The sequence below is a fragment of the Lithobates pipiens genome, unplaced genomic scaffold, assembly GCF_037356315.1.
Source record: "Lithobates pipiens isolate NorthernLeopardFrog02 unplaced genomic scaffold, aLitPip1_a1.2 Scaffold_18, whole genome shotgun sequence".
Classification (NCBI taxonomy): Eukaryota; Metazoa; Chordata; class Amphibia; order Anura; family Ranidae; genus Lithobates; species Lithobates pipiens.
Genome location: NW_027507758.1, coordinates 503,041,785 through 503,063,424, shown reverse-complemented (window position 1 = coordinate 503,063,424; position 21,640 = coordinate 503,041,785). Strand labels below are relative to the sequence as shown.

The window sequence follows — 21,640 nt, the reverse complement described above, 5'->3', positions numbered from 1 at the left end:
CATTCACACCTGAGACCTTGTAACATGACCCTGAGGAGGGGAAATGGCTAATTGGTCCCAATTTGGCCATTTTTGTATACTCACTTTTGTTGCCAGCAGTTTAAACATTAATGGCTGTGCATGAGTTATGCACTCACTACTTTCCATTGTAGCAAAGTGTAATTTCATTTTTTTTTGCAGTGTTGTCCAGGGTGGATATAGATCAATGAGAGATATAGCTATAGATATTTGGTCTTAGTTTATAGCGAAAAAAAATAAAAAATAAATAAATAAAACCAAACACACACGGCGGTAATCAAATACTTGACAAATTTTGTTTGGGTACAGAGTTGCATAACCATGCAATTGTCACTAAGTAACAATACTAAATCGTAATATGTCCTAGTCATGGGAGGGGGGGGGGGGGGGGGGGGGGGAGTAAATCATCTGGAGTTTAAGTGGTTAAGACAAAATGTTGTCCAGGCATCACCGTGCAGTTTGTGGACATGATGCTGATGTGCTGCCACATTCGATTTAAAAAGGTGATTAGACATGTTCAGCCCAGCCATTCAATCTTCTTTTAATATTCCAAATCTAACCACAGGACGATTAAATGCCAACTGTCTAATTGTTTATTAAAACAAAAAAATTATATAAAATTAAATTATATATACACACACCAAATGTAACTAACCACTAACAATAAAACGGTAATCATTCAAAAATATAATTCTATCAAATGTAACCATTAAAAATTCAAGTGGCAACTGTAAAAATTAACATTTCAATAAGAAGAAAAAAAAAATGCAAAATGGACACATTCAATTATTATTTTTATTATCTTCTTAGGACTTTTTGCATATGTGGTAGAATCACATTTCAAATTAGATCTTAGTTTTTTTGGGGGGGAAGGAGTTGGGGAGCTCTCTTGAAAAATACTGCGATTTGGATCATGACTGCCATCATAACAATTTGGACCTTAATATAAATAGGAAAAAATAAATAAATCAGATGCCACCCCCCCCAAAAAAAAAAATATATACAATTATGAATAAAAACTCTGTATGTGCATTGCATGTGGCCAGCTTTACATGTTTTAGTAGAGGAATGGATAGGGAATGAATAGGGAATGAATAGGGAACGCTGTCAGATGGTGTCTCATTACAGACTCATCTCCATACTGCAGGGAATACATTTCATGTACTCAGCAGTCTCCTGTGAAAATGAACGTGCTTCTAAGCTTTCAGACGCTCTCGGGAAAGGATTTTATATAATAATCTGGCACAAGCAATGTGTCAACGTGTGTGCCAAAACACGGTACCTGAGGAGACAACCTGTATGCACATGACTGATGCTACGGGATGTAACAAGAACATACAACAGTGAGGACAACGTGAGTAATCCACACAGCTTTGAAAAAGAGTACCTGTCAGGTTTGAGCTTTCTTGCTACCAACTGAAGGATAAAACTTTCTATCATGTCATTTTACTATGTCTGCCCTTCTCCCCTAACACATTCAAAGTAAGTCATACTTCCTTTTAACCGCACTTCCAAGACCTCTTCGCAGGTACTGCTAAAGACCTGGGGCAAAGGCTGTGAAGGGCTCAACAAGCCACACCGGAAAACCGACTTCAGCCCTAACCCCTGTTTTCATTGTCAGCCCTTGGTCTGCCCTTTACCTGTATACTGTACATCTGATTTCCGTGTGTCTGTGGTTGCGTAGCTGGGACTTCCTAGCATTAGCCTTTCACTAGTTCCTGCCAGAAAACAAAAAGCTGGGAGTGCTTCGGATGTCCCTGGTCAACACCAGACACTCCTCAGACACCCCACTTACAGGGAAACAAATGACACGGCATGGGCTTCACCCGACTATCTGGGACACATGTGTGTAGTAACAATGAGTGGTCTATCTCTTATACGTCGCTACAAGTCACTGCATAAAATACCCCAAATCAATATTAAAACATATTTTAGGCTAGGTTCACACTAATGTGGTGTGGGAAATGCCGGAAACCGTGCCTGGTTTTCCGCACCGCACTGCAAACACACTGCCCTTCAAGTTAACGACACCCCAAAAGGCAGGTCACAAACGCAGTGTATTTGCCTGTAGCAGATCGGAAAGAAAAAAAAAAAAAAAAAAAAAAAAAAGGGGGGGGGGGGGGGGGGGAGAAGGTCAGCTTAAAGAGAAGCTCCAATTGTTTTTATGTTCATTAAAGTGGAACCAGAAATGGCTGTTGCTAGGCAGTCATCCTAATCTGCCACTTCCTTCTCCACGGAGCTGTTTCTCTTCATCCCTCACGTTGCCTCCTGGGAAATGGAGCGTGCCGTCTTCTGGGACCTGTGCATGTCCCAGCAGACAGCTGCACATTCACAAAGCATCACGCGACTCACGCATGCGAAATAGGAAACGGGCAGTGAAGCCGCAAGGCTCCACTGCCCCTTTCACCTTCATTAGGATGGTTGCGCTGGCACCTGATCCTTTGGATGGATTGGCCTCAGGGGGCCCAACATTGCAGGTTCCCTGGACAGGCAAGTGTACTTACTAAAAGTCAGCAGCTACAGTGTTTGTAGCTGCTGACTTAAAAAAATAAATTAAAATCACAGCTGGAACACCACTTTAAAAATAAAAGTGTAGCTGCTGACTTAATAAACACATCTGTCCCAGAATCCAGAGCCATCACTTCTCTCCCTCTCCTTGGCGATGGCATTTCAACTGTGGGCACCCAGCTTCAGAGCCAGGTGCGCGCTGCGCCTGTTGAATGGTCTGGCAGTCTTCTGGGACTACAGGCAAGGAGCGGGATGGGAGAACTTCTGCTCAGATTGAAGTAGGAGCGGGTACCTGTCAAAACGAATTGGTTGAGAAGGGCTTAAAGCAGAACTTCCCCTTTTGGGTGGAGCTCCGCTTTAAAGCTGAGAGCATCGGAACCAAGGGGTAAAACGGCACAAATACTAGCATACCAGCAGCATGTCAAAGATAGAACTGAAATAGAAACATGTGCAATGATGATGACGGATATATCTGTTACTAAACACCTTGTAGGTGGGTCTGTATTTCTTAGGGATTGTTTATGCACATTGGCCAACGCAGGATGATCTGAGGCTCTTGGTATGTGAAGTTCTCGGGGACCACCTACACAGCAATGACTAAAACACGGGATCGCCGCTTTAAGGCGCCTGATGATCCCTATTTACAAAGGCATCTCTGTACTTGGCCCATTCCCCATTCCAAAACCTTTTATCCTTTGGCCTCCCACACAGCAAAACACAGATAACAAGGACAGTGCTGCCAAAACATAGTTTAAAAAATAGTGAGGCCGTGTCAGCTTATCAAAACTATTTTAGCAGAGGAAAAAAAAAAAAAAAAAATTATATATAAAAACAATACCCAAGAGCACAACTATTCAGTATTTAGAAACTGCCATAATTCTAATACGAGAATGCCCGATACATTTTTGTTGTAGGTATTTTTTGCATCATCCATTTCTGTGTGTGACTTGCAGAATAGTGCTGAACAGTCAATTTTTTTCATTACAGAAATTCCATCCCTACACCTCTTTATTTGGGTCCTGACCAATCATTTAGAAATACTGATATAGATAAAAATATATAGAAATACTAATATGTTTATACATTAGCCCCACACACCCTCTTCTATGTGATAAACCAAACTTTTCAATATGGAGGGCCACATTGTAAAAATGTACTAATATTCATGGGCTGATACAAAACAAACAATCAGGTTTATATAAAAGAAATTTAATTGAATGAATGTTTTATGTGGATATCTTTTGTCATCAGCATGATATGATTCAAAACAAAAAAGAGAGAGAACTTTAGTAACACAAAGCAAAGTCCCACTTTACATCAGTATCCCCGTTCCCATCAGAGCCCCCATAAGTCCCTCCTTACATCAGTTAGGGCTCATTTACACTTGCTTTGGCTTTAAATACACATTAAAGCGCCTATCACTTCAATGTGTTTTTGATGCTTCGGGTATGGTTTTTTTAAGCTTTACTAGAGCTTGGCAAATGCTGTGTGTGTGTTGATTTTCTATTTGTTTTAAAGGGACTCAGCAGATCCCCCGATCCGTAGGAGCCACCTAGCACTGCTGATCCCCAGCTCAGTAGTAACCCCCAGCTCTACTGATCCTCTCTCTCTCTCTCTCTCTCTCTCGTTCCTGCTCACCTCCTGCTATATTGCTCCCACATTGCACATCATGTGCGACAATGTTTCTCCTGCTCCGGTCCGCCAGCTCTGCTGATCCTCTGCCACTCAGTTCTCTGCTCACCTTCCATGATAGCGTTCCCATGATGCAACACTACGCGGGCTGTCTGCTAGTTGCTCCACACCAGCCTGGACCCCACACCCCTTATCTGCACCAGACACTCCCAGAATATCTACACATGACCAGGAAGCGACTGCTGCTGATGACTTTCTGGTTCACTTGTTGATTTACCAGTGCTGGGATATGTCCTACCTGAAATACCTCCAAAACAGGGAGTAGTATGTATATAAAAATAGGATTTTTATAACAGCTTACCTGTAACATGCTTTTCTTGGATTACATCATGGTACCGAGCCTTAAAGTGGTAGTAAAGTTTTTTTTTTTTTTTTTTTTTTACTTTTACCTACAGGTAAGCCTATAATAAAGGCTTACCTGTAGGTACAAAGAATATCTCCTAAACCTGTGCGATTTAGGAGATATTCCCATCGCAATGAGCCGCTGACTTCAGTGGGGATTCTCGGCTGAAAGTCTGGCAGACCTTGCCAGAAAGAAGTCTCCCACATGCATGCGCAGGAGTGACACCACGGCTGCGGCCACTCAAAGCGCTGGAGCCGCGATACCCAGAAGACACGCCGAGGGAAAAGGTCAGCTCCCTCGGCGTGGACCGGGTGAGGTACCGACGTCTCGTTCAAAGGTAAGTATTCCATAATGAGGTAGTCAGCGGGTTTGCTACCACTTTAAGTAATTACTTAATGGGTTATAGACCACCTTCAGGTGATGGACACAGTATACTCAATCCAGGAGGTTCACTCCCTTTATAACCCCTCCTCCTTCCAGGAGCACATCAGTTTTTGTAGCAAAGCAATATACTTAAATCCCAAAAGAGAGGGGAGGGACCTGTGTCCCATGATGTATGCCAAGAAAAAGGATTTTTATAACGGCTTACCTGTAAAATCCATTTTCTTTACTGTACATCATGGGACACAGATTACTTAATGGGACTTCCCATAGCAATGCTACTTGAGGGGAGGGAGATAACCCGGAGGGTACCCCCAGACTTGAGGACCTATACTGCTGCTTGCAGCACACTGCGCCCAAAGGCGATATCCTCATACCTCCTTGCATTCACCTGATAAAATTTTGTGAAACGTATGTACTGAAGACCAAGTTGCGGCCTTACAAATCTGAGCCATGGATGCCTGAGGACGCAATGCCCAAGAAGCACCAGCCACCCTGGTAGAGTGCGTCTTGCCCCTTAAAATTATAAGTTTGAATTATAACTTGCCGAATCCACTTAGGGACAGTGGATTTTAACGCCGCCTGCCCTTTCTTGGACCCTCTGGCAGAATAAATAAGACATCAGTCTTACGAATCTGAGCAGTTGCCGTTAAATAGATTTTCACTGCTCTCACCACATCAAGACAATGTAGTCACTTTTCTTCCATGGAACATGCTTTTTTGGGGGGGATAATATACCATGGCATGGCAAGATCTTGGTTCAGGTGAAAACCTGAAACCACTTTTGGCAAAAAGTCTGGAGGAAGGCGTAACACCACCCTGTCCTCATGAATAATCAAATATGGCTCTTTACAAGAAAGAGAAGCAAAAGTCCAAAATCCTCCTTGCTAAGTATATAGCAACCAAAAATACAAACTTCCCTGTCAGAAGGGCTAATGAAATATTTTTAATAGTACTCAAGGCCAATTTAATTTTTCCTCCTATTTGTAGGAAGGCAAGAATTCTGCCTATGATATATCTCAGAGGGTGCCAACCCTTGGATTCACACCAGGAAACATAAGCCTTCCAGACCCTATAATATATAGTTCTGGAAGCTGGCTTCCTTGCATTAATCAGGGTAGAAAATAACTGACCCTGAAAGCCCATGTTTCTTTAAATTTAACGGCTTGGCTATTGAAACCGCATTTTAGAGACCGTAAAGTAGGGTGGAATATTGGCCCCTGTGAGAACAGCTCTGGCCGTAGTGGGAGGGACCACGTACCCTCCACTGCCATCTTTACGATTTCTGCATACCATGGCCTTCTGGGCCATGCTGGTGCTACCAGAATTATTGGTTTTCCTTCCAGCTTGAGCCTGCAAAGAAGTTGAGGCAGCAATTGAATTGGGGGGGGGGGGGGGGGGGTGTGAAGGATGCATAGATCAGCGAGAACTGATCCCATGGGGTCATTAATGCATCTGTTCCGCATGCAAGTGGATCCCTTGTTCTGGCCACAAAGTTGACTCCCTCATCTTTGCCAAACAGCCCAAAATACGTAGGGGTGAAGAGACCATTCCCCTGAGAATAACTGCTGGCAACTCAAGTACTCCGCCTTTTATTAATCTTTATTCATTTTCTTTTTGTATACTCCACTTAGGCTGAGGACATAATCCCCCACATCATTTACACTAAGATTTAATTCATTTTTCTTTCACGTAGAATTCAAGATTTACTACATGACAGCCATGCAGGGGTGTAGTACATTCATACCAAAGGGCTGCACTTCCCCAAAAAATTTTGTCTACACCATTTGGTTTATTTCAGTAAGTGGCATCACCAAATATGGAAAGTTCCTCCTAGGGCTTCTGCCCTGGCTTGCTGCATCAGGCAGAGTTTGCAACACACTTATTAGTACATGGTTCATTGGAACTTGCAGAGGATATACACATTGTTCTTTGGCAGGGGTTGACAAATTTGCTTGGAATCTAGGAGCCAGCTTAAAAAGTTAGGAGCCAGGTCCGTGACGACGATCCGGACCTGTCCCTGGCCTGACATGGAGACGAGTGAGGGGAAGATAGCAGCGCCGTCGCCGCCCCCCCGTCTCCAAGTCATTGCCCATAGCTCTTAGAGGGACATTTTATTTTTTTCAAATGACAATTTTTTTTTCAATTGCATTTTAGTGTAAATATGAGATGTGAGGTCTCTCTGACCCCAGATCTCATATTTAAGAGGACCTGTCATGCTTTTTCTATTACAAGGGATTTTTACATTCCTTGTAATAAGAATAAAAGTGACACAACATTTTTTTTTAAAAGAACAGTGGAAAAAAAAAAGTTAAAATAAAATAAAGCAGAAAAAATAATAATTTTTAAACGCGCCCTGTCCTGCCCGCATAAAAAAAAAAAAAAAAAAAAAAACGGTGTTCGAACCACACATAGGAGGTAGCGCCGTGATCGGTAGAGCGAGAGCAATAATTCTACCCCAGACCTCCTCTGTAACTCAAAACGTGCAACCTGTAGAATTTTTTTAAACGTCGCCTATGGAGATTTTAAAGGGTAAAAGTTTGTCGCCATTCCATGAGCGGGTGCAATTTTGAAGCGTGACATGTTGGGTATCAATTTACTCGGCGTAACATTATCTTTCACAATATAAAAAATAATTGGGCTAACTTTACTGTTGTCTTATTTTTTTATTAACTAAATTATTTTTCCCAACAAAAGTGCGCTTGTAAGTCCGCTGCACAAATACGGTGTGACAGACAGTATTGCAACAACCACCATTTTATTCTCTAGGGTGTTAGAATAAAAAAATATATATAATGTTTAGGGGGTTCTAAATAAAGGGAAGAAGAGGCAGGTAATATAATACAGGCAGAGGAATCTTCATGAACATTGCTGGTTTGTCATACCAACGGCGACCACAAGAGGGCGCCAGATTCCATAAGGAATCATAGGACCGCAGAAGGCCTCAAAGCCGCGGCCTAAATTTTCGGCCGCCGGCGGAACGGCCCGACGCGATCACGCTGGGGGGGTCCACAGACACAGGATACCCCCAGCTGTGCTGCCCCAGGCGCGAGGTCGCTATTTCTAGTCGCCAATGCGACCTGGCGACCGGGTTTTGTCGAGCCCTGTTCTTTGGTATAACTAGAATAGTGTATATTCTATCACTTTTTATATATTTTATTTATGTTCTGGATTTTAAAGTTTGTATCATTGCAACCTGCAGAGGGTGCAACACAGAATTATCATTAAAATAGGTTCAAACCAAATATCCCAAAAATACCTTCCTAATTAAAACAGCGCCACACCTGCTACTCCTTTTTTCCAATTCAATAACTAATATTGGCATGGGGTGGGGCAACCCACTGACTTAAAGTGGTTGTAAACCCTTACAAACCACTTTGACCCACAGGTAAGCCTAGATTAAGGCTTACCTGTAGGTCCAAGCAATATCTCCTAAACCTATATGGTTTAGGAGATATTTGCCCGAAAACGGGCACCGCTGTCTATGGCGCATGCGCCATAGACAGCGGCGCGCAGGCGCACTGATCGCGGCATTCTCAGCGACGGAGCTGCCGCGCGCGTCGGCTCCCGTGCGCATGCGCGGGAGTGACGTCATCGCGGCTTCGCCGAATGACAGCGGCGGAGCTGCGAGACCCCACCAACAAGATGGATGCGGCGGACTACAGGAGACAGCGGCGACTTCGCTGGCTCCTGTGTCAGGTAAGTGACACATAATGGGCTACTATGCGATGCATAGTAGTCCATTATGCTTTGCAGGGAATCAAAGAGGAAGTAAACTCATCAGGGTTTACTTCCTCTTTAAATCGGAAGAAGACAGCGGAGAACACCCGGCAAAAGAGCGAGAAGACAGTGGAGAGAGGAGAACTACTGGCAAGGGAGAAGATGTTGCCAGAGGAAGAAGACCCGGAGAAAAAAACCTGTGTACTTTGTGTTTTGTGGTGAATGGGTAGGGGTACAATGTACCCCATACTCACACACATAGGGTGGCGGGCCGGGATCTGGGGGCTTCCAGATTCCAATAAGCCTCTCTGCCTGCATACCCCAACAACCAACAGCCAGGGATGCCAGGAAGAGGCCCTTGTCCTCATCAACATGGGGACAAGGTGCTTTGGAGGGGGGGGGGGGGACGTGGGACGCAGAGCCCCTCTTGCCCCAGGGCACTCACTAACCCCCCACCCCATGTTTTTAGGGCATGTAGCCTGGTATGGTCTAGGGAGGGGGGCGCTCGCTCAGATAAGGGTCTGGTATAGATTTTGGGGGTCCCCCCAGCCATTTTTTTGGTGTGGGGGGGTTCCCCTTAATATCCATACAAGAACAAAAGGGTCCGTTATCGTCCTAAGGGGGGAGCCCCATGCCATTTTTTTCGCATTACCACACTAATGTGAATGTTGGATAATTATCTCTTTAACATAATATCTGCAGATTTCCTCACTTTCCTATATAACCATATACGTAGGAGGAGAAAGGAAGGGGAATACCATAGAGTGTCACATTAGTAAAAGCTTGGGGTCTGCTGGGACTACTGCCATGACATCCAAGATGGCAGCACCCTTTAGCAATCTTAGGGCTTTGGAATGTTTGTACAAAGGAGCATTTTACAGGTAAATAACATGCATAACATGTGTTAAACATGTGCTGAAACAAAGGAAGTAAACAACATTTTTTACTTGTACTTACAGGTAAGCCTATAGTAAGGCTTACCTGTAGATACTGTCAATATCGCCTAAATTTGCAGTTTAGGGAATATTCAGAGTGCATGCAGCCAATGACATCATCTGTGCAGCAGCTCTGAAGGTCTGGCTTACCGTACCGCAAACAGCAGCTTCCATACGCAGGAATGAGGTCATCGTGGCTCTCCACTCACAGTACCCGAGCCAGATAACCCAGAAGAAACACCGGGGAAGATTTCAGCAGCGAGAAAGCTTCATTCTAAGGCAAGCATTTGATAATGAGCTTATGTGATGCATACTAGCTCATTATGTTTTTGTTTTACAGGTTTCCCCCCCCACCAGGGTTTACAGCCTCTAAGACGACTACTACTACTCAAAAAGCAGTCCCATCCAATGGTTGCCCCTTCAACAGTCAGCAAATTGCACGGAACCAAGAAGAGATTAGCACAGATTCTTCTACTGATGAATACCAAAAACGTGCGTACTTCTATATTCTAAACTGGAGGAGTACATGAACTCAAGATCTTGTAAATACTGTATATACCAATTTATTTAGTGGATCGTGTTGCTCCTTATGCCTAAAATATCTAGTTTTGCATTTATTCTACTGTAAGAGGAAGAGCTTTGTAACTACTCCATAGGAAGTTAAACACTTATAAACATGTCACATTAAATCAGTTATTAGCAAGTTTATTGACCTCCAAGCTTCCTCTTAAGCATTATGGGAAAAAAACAAAAACATTTATTCAACCAGATCAGGCGAAACAATAGGTTTTCCTCTGGAAATCACTGCAGAAGAATTCAATGAACAGCTGTGAACATCATCACACAATCACCTCATGTAATATTGGTCTCCATGGAGAATTACGGCTTTGGTTACAATACACAAAGAGGTTAGATGTGTTAGTATATAAAGAGAACAAAATTTAATATTTTATAGTCAGGGGAATGCTTTACAAAGAATGGGTCTATTTTGGTCAAACTATCAATGTCCAGCCTGAGGAGACGTGTAATCTGGCAGAACAGGTGTGTCAGATTTACATTCTAAATATTCTAAGGAAACTGGGTTGCAGTCCCAATATAGATGACAATATCGGAGATATTGTATTGGGGTTCAAATATTTTCAGTTGAGTCGCTGTTCACCGACTAAAAAAAAAAAAAAAAAAGAACACACCAGGAACTCGTGGGACCAGTATCAAATGGTTCATTACAATCAACCTAGACTACTGCCACCATCACACATTAAGTGATTAGACATTCGCAGAAGGGAACATTTAACCATTAAGTTAAAAAATAAAGAATGCATGAGTTGGCCTCAAAAAAACAGCCTAGCCAATTCTGTACCAAATGCCTGCCAATTGACATTCCAGAATGTAGGCAAGTAGTGCGCTAAAATGGTGTTTAACTTCAACATTTGCTGACGAAAATCCTTTCCGTTTATATCCTTAGACCAGCCTTTCAACCTTTTCACTTCAGGGAACTCCTACTAAATGTATCAAAGGTTTGTGGCAAAAATGCCTCTTACACTGGTAGTCTGTAAGGGTGGCATTCTTCCTACTGACAACTAAAAAGGTAGTTGGTGTCATGCTGCTGGCATGACCAAGTGGTGCTGACCCCAGGATTATGCAGGCACCATCAAATGGGGAGGTCAACCACAGCTCAGAAAACCCCTAGCAACCTCTGGAGAAACCCTAGAGTTCCACAGATTGCTGGTTGAGAATGGCTGTCTTAGATCAGCCGTTCAACCAGGGTGCCTTCTGGATTCTTAAGTGCCTTGGGGAAATGCCTGGGTACTGTTCAAGTCAGCCATTGGCATCCTGACAACCAATGACATCCTTGATTGAGAAGGAGAACGTTGGTTCCTGTACAGCAGGTGTATCCAAACTTTCTACACAAAAAGGGCCAGTTTACTACCCTTCATACTTTAGCAAGACCAAACTATAGCCAGTTGGAGTAGAAAATGCCCTGGCATAAGTGGGAGTAAGTAATGCCATAGGCTTGGTGGTCAATGGGAGTAAAAAAAAAATGTACATCATTGGGAAGATTAGTGCTCCATCATTGGTGTCAGTGGAAGGAATAGTGCCTCATATCATAAGTACCTGTAATAAATAAAAGTAAATATCAGTGAAAGGAATAGTGCCCCAAGGGCCAGATAATGGCCACATACAGCCTGTGTGCCACAGTTTGGAGACCTCTGCTGTAGCTTAGCATTGAGGTCACATTAGCAAGTAGAAGAGAAACTGAGGGAAAAGAGAAACACATTATTACTGAGTACCAGTTTGCCAGGGTGGAGGAATAAATCACCTCTAATGTTGGGTGGCCAACGTGTGGATGTTGCAATATGAATATTTTACATTTTAGAATGGAGTGCCTCAAGATTGGGCTTCACAACTGAAAAAAAAAAAAACAAAAAAAAAAATATATATATTAAAAAAAGTGGGGAACACTGCCTAAGCCCTTGTACACACGGTTGGACATTCCGACAACAAAATCTGTCGGATTTTATCCGAAACTGGTGTTGCATACACACGGTTGGACAAAGTTGTCGGAAAATCCGACGGATAAGAACATGATGACGTTATTTCGTTACGACGGGACTACGTTCCGGCTAGTAGCCAATAGCTTTGGTCTAGGAATTTGATCTGAGCATGCGTGGCACTTTGTCCGATCGGAATTCTCTACAAATAATCGGACAAAGTCTGATCGGATCATGTTGTTGGAAAATTTTATAGCCCAGCTCTAAAAACTTTGTCGGTCGGATATTCTGATGTAAACAGTCCGATGGAGCCCACACGGTCGGATTATCCGACAACGCGGTCTGATCGGACATTTTCCTTTGGAATGTCCCACCGTGTGTACAAGGGCTTAGACAATTCGACTGGGCCTTGGATTTTACCAGAATCTGTGAACCAGTACACGCCAAGTCGCCAACATCTCAACTAGAAATCCCTACTTCACTCAACTTCTGCTTAAACCAAAGTCCTGGCTTTTATTGCAAACACATTGCCATGAATAAGCAGGACAGAGGAGTCATTAACCATTATATTGTAAGCAGGGGAGGGTTTAAAATAACCCAGTCACTATACTAGGAAACATAGGAAAATTAAAGTGCCCAACACAGGGGTCAGTCCATGTCCGTCTGTCCCCCAAAGTTTTTTTAAGAACCTATATACACTGGCATTAAAACGGAACACTTGTAAATTTCAGAAACTGCAGCCTTTATGTTGACCACGTTTAATCCAGAGCTTCCACCATTAAACATTAGGCACCTTCGAATAGCGTATGCCCATATCACTGAATAATTCAGCAGCATGATACCTAAACCAAACATCTGGGAGTCATAGATCTATAGTCATATGCATTTGCTGCTTTAAAAACTGAACTTTCCTAGCCTCCGTTTTATCCGCAGTTGCCATGGTGCTGCACATTTGATGGCTTGACGGTATGGGTAAGACTACAGGCAATTGTGACAGTTACCATTGATGGCATGCCTTGAAAATAACTGTTTTGGAAAACCGTTAAATCTGAATTTAGTTCTGCTTTAAAAGAAAGAATTGGAAGGTACTGCAATAATAATCACTGATACAATTGCTTTGCTTATAGCCTATGTGTGGCATATGTATCAAGATATTTTCCGTGGCAGTGAAAGTTATTTTCCCATGCAGTGGGGCTGTGCCTGCACTGTATGGGTCATCTACTAATTTCTGTCCAAGGGATTTCAGAGCGGAGACACGCTTAACTAATCTGCTGATCGTCCAAGCACAAGACCAATCCCTGTCGCCCCTACCCCCAACCGCCCCCCCCCCCCCCCCGCACACTAGTGGTCTTGTAAAAACGGACTGGTCCCGACATCACGTCCATAGACCAGCTCTGGATGTGAGGAACATTGTTTTCCAGAGGATTGGGCAAGTAAAGCCTTTCAGTGGGCCCTTGGACAAAACGAGCAGTTAACCCATGCAGTGCTTTAAAGAAGGGAAGTACCTGAAATGCAGTAATGAAAGGATAAAAGAATGAAAAACTCAACACAAAGATCTAAGGTTTGTCTTGAGTATAGATAGTTAGACGACGTACGATTACTTCTAGATTGTAAGCTCCAACTAACAGGGCCCTCTGGTTGCTCCTGTATTGAATTCTATTGTAACTTTACTGTCTGCCCTCACGTTGTAAAGCACAGACTAGGGTTGCACCGATAGCGATACTGCTTTCAGTGCCGATACTAGGCATTTACACAAGTATCAGTACTCGTGAAAATGCACCGATACCTTCTGGCTCCGTTGTCAGCGAGATTAGAGGAGGAGGACGTAGGATGACAGCATGGTCCTCGTAGTTGTGGGGCCAACAGTGCTGAGTTTGTTTTTTTTAGTAGTCGCCGATACATATTTCAAGCATTTTTAGGGAGATCAAGATGAGAAGGGTGTGGGGGTCTCCATCATCCATCAGTGTGCTGTGTAATATTACCATCTGGATAAGGCCATGTGGTGGGGGGAAAAAAATAAAAATAAAAAAATGGGGAGGGAGGACATCAGTACTCCTAACTAAAAAAGTGTTATCGGTGCATCCTTAGTGCAAACTGTTGGCGCTATACAAATCCTGTATAATTGCTAAACGTCCACTAGAGGAATAATTAATTCATGATGATCCAGGTATTCAGGATGAATACCTGGAATATATGGATTTTTTATTTTACATTTACTAGCAGACTAAACCAACAAGCAAAAACGACAATCATCCCTGTAATCACCGATGGGGGTTTTTATCAAATAGATTTTTGTTTTCATTTAGTAAAAATGTTTAGTTACTGTGATGCTGAAGTAGTATTTTCTAGTGAGGCTTTAAATTATTTGAAGACTAGGGGACCTTGAATTGACAAAACAGCACCATGTCACTGCTGAACAAACATTGCCGTGTGGAGAAATAATCCGCTGCCAGCAACAAAATGTAATAACACTGCATTATATTAAAAGGGGGGGGGGGGGGTGTTAGAAAAACAAAACCTCTGTGTTAATTCTAGTGACAGATTGCAGCATATATGCCATGATTGTGCCCTTTGTTCCAGTGTAAACCAGTCCAGCTGCAGGGCTCACGTGTGCACGGTCATAGCTCAGCCATCACAAAGCTGACAAAGCTCTGTAGTTTGAGAAGAGGGCCTACAGATCAGAAATCAGGACCCCCATACAGACAGTTCATCATCATTGGTAGAGGTGCAGACAACTGCACATAAGCAAAGAAATGTATGTGAATACAGCAGTGTTGTACACTATGGGCCCATACTCACATCCGCGTTGTGCCCACTAATCATTGGTGAACTCAGCTTTGCAAAATCAATGTAGAAATGTCTGTATAGTTCCACACAGAGCTAGAGGAATGGACGTTTACACAACGGAACATCCAATGGCTGTTTATGCCTCTAAACACAAGTCATTCATGAACCAATACAAGCATTTTCCTGGCAGCAAGATCCCAACTAAACATAAGTATTTATTATGTCCGTGACGGAGCCTACCACTGACACCCAGGCTTTTTCTGGCACTTTTTTTTTTTTTTTTTTTTACATGTAACAATCAGTAGTTTTGTTAGAAAATGTCTTAGAACACACAAATACACTATACTACCAAAAGTTTTGGGACGCCTGCCTTTACACATGATTATTTCACATTTTAGGTGCTGAAAGCGGTACAATTATTTATGGAAATTTGGCGTTTTATATTGTAGTCCTGTAATTCTTAGAAATAACTCACTTAAATCTGTTCAAACCAGAGTCTAGCAGACATTCCGGGTATGATAAAGTTTGACAAATTAAATCATAAAATATAATAATTAACTATAAATGATACCAAATAATAAAAATTATTCAATAATGTAATCAAATCAAAAACACTGAAATTTGCTCAGTTGCAGAATTGTCACTGTCATTACTTTTCAGTATTTGATGATGGATCTCCCCACAAATCGCTATCGCTAAATTCTGCGAGTGATTACAATTATCGCTGTTTTCTAGCTGGTCTAAAAATCACTTTTGATGTAAAGGGACAGTTTTGGTTGCTATGGACAACCTCCAGTTTCCAGACATAAAGAACAGTTTTTATAATATAAAACTGCATGCAGGGCTCTGGGCAGACCACTAGGGACAAAGGGGATGTGAAATAATTACATACAGCAATGTAATCTGCAAGATTACATTATAATGTATGCGTTTTACTTTTTGAATTTGGCGCCGTTCTCCGTCCCTGTGCGTCGCAACACTCGCAGGGAATGGAGCCCTGCGATGTGATCGATCGAGCGGAGGACGGCTCGCTCGCACAGCGGGGGGACATCACTGAATCCAGGGGACAAGGCAAGTAACCTCTTCCTGGATTCAGCGATGTGGTCCCGAGTCTGGCTCGGGGTTAACACTAATGGTATTCAATTTTCACCCCGAGCCAGACTCGGGAATACCGCCAGGGGGTTAATAGCATCCCAGCCTTAGTCCATGGGGTTTGGAGTGTTTGATCATTCTTCCAGAAGCACATTTGTGAGGTCAGGCACTGATGTGGACAAGAAGGCCTGCCTCGTAGGCTCCACTCTAATTCATCCCAAAGGTGTTCTATCGGGTTGATTTCAGAATTCCGTGTAAGCCAGTCAAGTTCCTCCACACCAAAACGTGCTCATCCATGCCTTTATGGACCTTGCTTTGTACACTGGTGCACAGACATGTGGAACAGGAAGGAGCCATCCCCAAACTCTTCCCCCAAAGTTGGGAACATGACATTGTCCAAAATGTCTTGGTATGCTGATGCATTAAGAGTTCCCTTCACTAGAACTAAGGGGCAAAGCCCAACCCCTGAAAAACAACCCCACACCATAATCTCCCCTCCACCAAATGGTTTGGAAAAAGCATGGTCCATAAAGACATGGATAAGAGTTTGGGGTGGAGGAATTTGAGTGGCCTTTACAGAGTCCTGACCTCAACCCGATAGAACACCTTTGGGATGAATTAGAGCAAAGACTGCCAGCCAGGCCTTCTTGTCCACATCAGTGCCTGGCCTCACAAATGCCCTTCTGGAAGAATGGTCAAAACATTCCCATAGACACACTCCTAAACCTTGTGGACAGCTTTCCTAGAACAGTTGAAGCCATTATAGCTGCAAAGGGTGGGCCAACTCAATATTGAACCCTACGGACAGACTGGGATGCCATTAAAGTTTATATGCATGTAAAGGCAGGTGTCCCAATACCTTTGACAATATAGTGTAAGTCAGCATGAGCACTCTGAGCTGTCTGCATCTACCCAGCCTCATACGTAAACCACGAGGCTTTGGTGTTCAGATACCTATCAGAATCAGCATTCACTTTTTTCAGCAATTTGAGCTCCAGGAGCTCTTCTATTTGACCAGTCTAAGCAGACCAGCCTTCGCTCCCCACAGTCATCAATAAGCCTTGGCTGCCCAGCACCCTGTCACCGGTTTTCCTCCCTAGGATCATTTCTGCTAGGTTCTGAGCACTGCACACCGGGATCATCCCACAACAGCTGCAGTTTTGCAGTTGCTCTGATCCAGTCGTCTGGCCATTACAATTTGGCCCTTGTCAAAGTCATTCAATTCCTTACACTCGCCCAATGCTTCTGCTTTCAATCCATCAACTTCCGGGGCAACATGTTCACTTGTTGCCCAATATCCCACCCATCTTCAGATGCCATTGTAATAAGATGATCAGTGTTCTTCACTTTACCTGTCAGTGGTCATAATGTTATGGCTGATGGGTGTACAACCTCTGCCTAGTACAGCCCGCCATTGTTGGGGAGGGGGAAATCAGCCCACCATTGACTGTTGGTGGGGGGGGGGGGGGAAATCAGCCCACCATTGACTGTTGGTGGGGGGGGGTTATTAGACAGCCACTGATTGGGGGGGGGTGGGTTTTTAAGACAGCCACTGATTGTGGGGGGGGGGGGTGGGTTTTTAAGACAGCCACTGATTGTGGGGGGGGGGGTGGGTTTTTAAGACAGCCACTGATTGTGGGGGGGGGGGGGGGGTGGGTTTTTAAGACAGCCACTGATTGTGGGGGGGGGGGGGGGGGGGGGTTTTTAAGACAGCCACTGATTGTGGGGGGGGGGGGGGTGGGTTTTTAAGACAGCCACTGATTGTGGGGGGGGGGGGGTGGGTTTTTAAGACAGCCACTGATTGTGGGGGGGGGGGTGGGTTTTTAAGACAGCCACTGATTGTGGGGGGGGGGGTGGGTTTTTAAGACAGCCACTGATTGTGGGGGGGGGGGTGGGTTTTTAAGACAGCCACTGATTGTGGGGGGGGGGGGTGGGTTTTTAAGACAGCCACTGATTGTGGGGGGGGGGGGGGGTGGGTTTTTAAGACAGCCACTGATTGTGGGGGGTGGGTTTTTAAGACAGCCACTGATTGTGGGGGGAGGGGTTTAAGACAGCCACTGATTGTGGGGGGAGGGGTTTAAGACAGCCACTGATTGTGGGGGGAGGGGTTTAAGACAGCCACTGATTGTGGGGGGAGGGGTTTAAGACAGCCACTGATTGTGGGGGGAGGGGTTTAAGACAGCCACTGATTGTGGGGGGAGGGGTTTAAGACAGCCACTGATTGTGGGGGGAGGGGTTTAAGACAGCCACTGATTGTGGGGGGAGGGGTTTAAGACAGCCACTGATTGTGGGGGGGAGGGGTTTAAGACAGCCACTGATTGTGGGGGGGAGGGGTTTAAGACAGCCACTGATTGTGGGGGGAGGGGTTTAAGACAGCCACTGATTGTGGGGGGAGGGGTTTAAGACAGCCACTGATTGTGGGGGGAGGGGTTTAAGACAACCACTGATTGTGGGGGGAGGGGTTTAAGACAACCACTGATTGTGGGGGGAGGGGTTTAAGACAACCACTGATTGTGGGGGGAGGGGTTTAAGACAACCACTGATTGTGGGGGGAGGGGTTTAAGACAACCACTGATTGTGGGGGGAGGGGTTTAAGACAACCACTGATTGTGGGGGGAGGGGTTTAAGACAACCACTGATTGTGGGGGGAGGGGTTTAAGACAACCACTGATTGTGGGGGGAGGGGTTTAAGACAACCACTGATTGTGGGGGGAGGGGTTTAAGACAACCACTGATTGTGGGGGGAGGGGTTTAAGACAACCACTGATTGTGGGGGGAGGGGTTTAAGACAACCACTGATTGTGGGGGGAGGGGTTTAAGACAACCACTGATTGTGGGGGGAGGGGTTTAAGACAGCCACTGATTGTGGGGGGAGGGGTTTAAGACAGCCACTGATTGTGGGGGGAGGGGTTTAAGACAGCCACTGATTGTGGGGGGAGGGGTTTAAGACAACCACTGATTGTGGGGGGAGGGGTTTAAGACAACCACTGATTGTGGGGGGAGGGGTTTAAGACAACCACTGATTGTGGGGGGAGGGGTTTAAGACAACCACTGATTGTGGGGGGAGGGGTTTAAGACAACCACTGATTGTGGGGGGAGGGGTTTAAGACAACCACTGATTGTGGGGGGAGGGGTTTAAGACAACCACTGATTGTGGGGGGAGGGGTTTAAGACAACCACTGATTGTGGGGGGAGGGGTTTAAGACAACCACTGATTGTGGGGGGAGGGGTTTAAGACAACCACTGATTGTGGGGGGAGGGGTTTAAGACAACCACTGATTGTGGGGGGAGGGGTTTAAGACAACCACTGATTGTGGGGGGAGGGGTTTAAGACAACCACTGATTGTGGGGGGAGGGGGGGGTTATTAGACAACCACTGATTGCAGGGGGGGGGGGTTATTAGACAACCACTGATTGCAGGGGGGGGGGGGTTATTAGACAACCACTGATTGCAGGGGGGGGGGGGGTTATTAGACAGCCACTGATTGCAGGGGGGGTTATTAGACAGCCACTGATTGCAGGGGGGGGGGGTTATTAGACAGCCACTGATTGCAGGGGGGGGGTTATTAGACAGCCACTGATTGCAGGGGGGGGGGGTTATTAGACAGCCACTGATTGCAGGGGGGGGGGTTATTAGACAGCCACTGATTGCAGGGGGGGGGGGTTATTAGACAGCCACTGATTGCAGGGGGGGGGGGGTTATTGGACAGCCACTGATTGCAGGGGGGGGGGGGGTTATTAGACAGCCACTGATTGCAGGGGGGGGGGGTTATTAGACAGCCACTGATTGCAGGGGGGGGGGTTATTAGACAGCCACTGATTGCAGGGGGGGGGGGTTATTAGACAGCCACTGATTGCAGGGGGGGGGTTATTAGACAGCCACTGATTGCAGGGGGGGGTTATTAGACAGCCACTGATTGCAGGGGGGGGGGGTTATTAGACAGCCACTGATTGCAGGGGGGGGGGGTTATTAGACAGCCACTGATTGCAGGGGGGGGGGGTTATTAGACAGCCACTGATTGCAGGGGGGGGGGGTTATTAGACAGCCACTGATTGCAGGGGGGGGGTTATTAGACAGCCACTGATTGCAGGGGGGGGGGTTATTAGACAGCCACTGATTGCAGGGGGGGTTATTGGACAGCCACTGATTGCAGGGGGGGTTATTGGACAGCCACTGATTGCAGGGGGGGGGGGTTATTGGACAGCCACTGATTGCAGGGGGGGGGTTATTGGACAGCCACTGATTGCAGGGGGGGGTTATTGGACAGCCACTGATTGCAGGGGGGGGTTATTGGACAGCCACTGATTGCAGGGGGGGGTTATTGGACAGCCACTGATTGCAGGGGGGGTTATTGGACAGCCACTGATTGCAGGGGGGGGTTATTGGACAGCCACTGATTGCAGGGGGGGGGGGGGTTATTGGACAGCCACTGATTGCAGGGGGGGGGGTTATTGGACAGCCACTGATTGCAGGGGGGGGTTATTGGACAGCCACTGATTGCAGGGGGGGGGGGGGGTTATTAGACAGCCACTGATTGCGGGGGGGGGGGGGGTTATTAGACAGCCACTGATTGCAAGGGGGGGGGGGGAATCAGCCCCCTAATTGGTCGGGATCAGCCTGCTGTCACTGTGTTTTACACTCCTCTGCCCCCAGATGATGAAGAACACCCACTGTACAGGTAAGTGTCTATGGGTCCTCCTCGCACCGCTCTATCCGGAGAGGATTGTACACCGAGGACAGTGTGGTGACCTGACCCTGGCTGGAGATGTCCTGCCATGTACAGTCACACAAATGATAGCAGATGTGTGGCGCCTCGTTCATGCAGGTGACAGGATGCAAACTTCATCCACCCACAGCCACGCGCCCCCCATAGACCCCCGGTGCAGTCACGTGATAGTATCCCAGTAATGCTCCTTACCTGCTCGGCGCTCACCTCCCCGTGTCCCCGCACGTCCTCCCTCCGCTCCCCAATCCTCTGCTCTTCTCTACTCCCCGGCTTCCCTGCCAGCTGTCGTCACGTGGTGACAAGTTCTCCTCCACCACGCCCCCTTCCCATGTGCAGGGTGTGTGTATGTGTTGTTCGGAGAAGGCGTACAGGCATCCACATTCTCAGCCAATGAGATCCCCGAGGGAGGGGCGAAACATCGGGCAACGAGCCAATAGCCGGACGGAGCCCAAGTATGAGAGGTCGTGCGCTTTTTCAGAGGGCGCCGCCCCCCTTTCTTTGGATTGGGAGTTAACCCTTCATGAGCCGATCTGTGATAGAGGATTGCTGGGTATGCTGCCTGTGACATGGACCATACAGGTGGCTTTATCTCCATCCGGGGTTCTGCTACCTTATTATATCTGCTCTGCTTCATTGGAACTAGAGTCTTTGTTTAACCACTTCAATACTGGCCACTTTCACCCCCTTCCTGCCCAGGCCAGCTTTCAGCCCTCTCACACATTGAATGACAATTGCACAGTCATACAACACTCTACCCATATGAAATTCTTATCTTTTTTTCACACAAATAGAGATTTCTTTTGGTGGTATTTAATCATCACTGGGGGTTTTATTTTTTGTTAAACAAATGAAACAAAATGTGAAAATTAGTGTGTTATAAAATGTTGGAAACAGGTCATTTTTCTCCTTCATTGATGGGCACTGATAAGAAAGCACTGATGAGGC

At 45.6% G+C, this 21,640-nt stretch overlaps 1 protein-coding gene across 3 annotated transcripts in view; it reads right to left on the bottom strand.

Annotated features, from left to right (window-relative positions):
- The window catches only part of PPP2R3A (protein phosphatase 2 regulatory subunit B''alpha), a 295,427-nt gene extending 274,423 nt beyond the window's left edge, over nucleotides 1-21,004 (bottom strand). For all 3 annotated transcript variants that reach the window (XM_077488675.1, XM_077488677.1, XM_077488678.1), the window contains exon 1: nucleotides 20,888-21,004. The gene's annotated coding sequence lies outside the window, so the exon portion shown is untranslated. The remainder of the gene's footprint in view (nucleotides 1-20,887) is intronic.
- Between the last annotated feature and the right edge of the window lie 636 nt (nucleotides 21,005-21,640).